Genomic DNA, 1,387 nt, shown 5'->3' on the forward strand with positions numbered 1-1,387 from the left:
GTCTCTTTCCAGGGGAGGCAAACTCCCCCTCTGGCTGGCGCCAGGCTTCAGCCTTTTTCTTCCCCCAACATGAGACTCCTGGCGAATTCCAGTGTCTTAGGAGCCATTGTTCTAGCAGAATGATGGGCAAAGGGTGGGACACAGGTGTGTGTTTAGAATGCTCTCCTGCCAGGACTGTTACAGATTCACTGTCTTTTTCATAGCAGAGTCTTCAATGCCTGTGCAAGTGGATACATAGTATCCAAGCTGGCTTTCCTCAGGGGTAGCACGCTCCTCTAACCCCACCACCACCACCACAGCCATCCCAGAGCATCGGCTAGCTCACCAGCCTCCTCGCTGTATCTGTTTTTATAGATACAGACGTGAACCTGACAACCAAGAGGAAGAAGGAGGGAGAGAGTGTTCAAATGATTCCAGCCTCCCCAGCCGTGCATCCCAGTGTGTCACATAAGCAGGTGGGCAAGGATGAGAAACAGAGAAAAGAGATTTAACCAAGGTCAAGTTCATCTTCAGAGCAGTGACCTGAGCATCAACTTCAGAAAATGGAAGAACGGGGTGCTGGTGGTGAGAGTCACGCATAACTAAACAGTCCAGGTGAAAGTGGGGTCTCGTTGATTTATGACAGTGGTTCCCAACCTTCCAAACACTGTGACCCTTTAATACAGTTCCTCATGTTGTGCTGACCTCCAACCATAAAATTTTTTCATTGCTACTTCATAACTAATTTATGCAGGATATCTGATATGTGGACCCCCCCCCCAAAAGGGTCACACACACCCAGGTGGAGAATGTGAGCTATAAGAAGGCCCTGAGAAACCCTTCCTACCTGAAGGAACAAGCTGCTTCTAGCTTTGTTATGTTTGGGGTGTGTATGTATGTGTGTGTGTGTGTGTGTGTGTGTGTGTGTGTGTGTGTAGAGGTCACAGTACAGCTTGTAAGAGTCAGTTCTCTCTTTCCACCAAGTAGATCCCAGGAGTTGAACTCAAGGTCTCAAGCTTGATCACAAGAACCTTTAGCCACTGAGCCCTCTTGTCAGCCCCACAAACTGCTTAGAAGGAGATTGTTACTTGGCTCCAGAGCGCTGTTTGGATATAGTGTATGCCTTCTTTAGGGAACTGGATTTGCCCAGAGAGGCTCTGTTGTCCCTAGAGGCTAAGGTGACTGCGGGTTCGGAACAATGACTGCACACCTTCAGGTGCTTTGCAGGAAACCTGGAACAGAATATTGTAAAAGCCTGCAGCAGGATGCTTGTTCCTCTAATCTCTGGGCCTTCTGCCTTGAAGGTTGATTAGATAGTTTAGGTATCGCTGAACTCTAGAAAGGCATTCCTTACGCTGGGCGTGGTGGCGAACGCCTTTAATCCCAGCATTTGGGAGGCAGAGGCAGG

Source organism: Mus caroli, chromosome 5, assembly GCF_900094665.2.
Source record: "Mus caroli chromosome 5, CAROLI_EIJ_v1.1, whole genome shotgun sequence".
NCBI classification, from domain to species: Eukaryota; Metazoa; Chordata; class Mammalia; order Rodentia; family Muridae; genus Mus; species Mus caroli.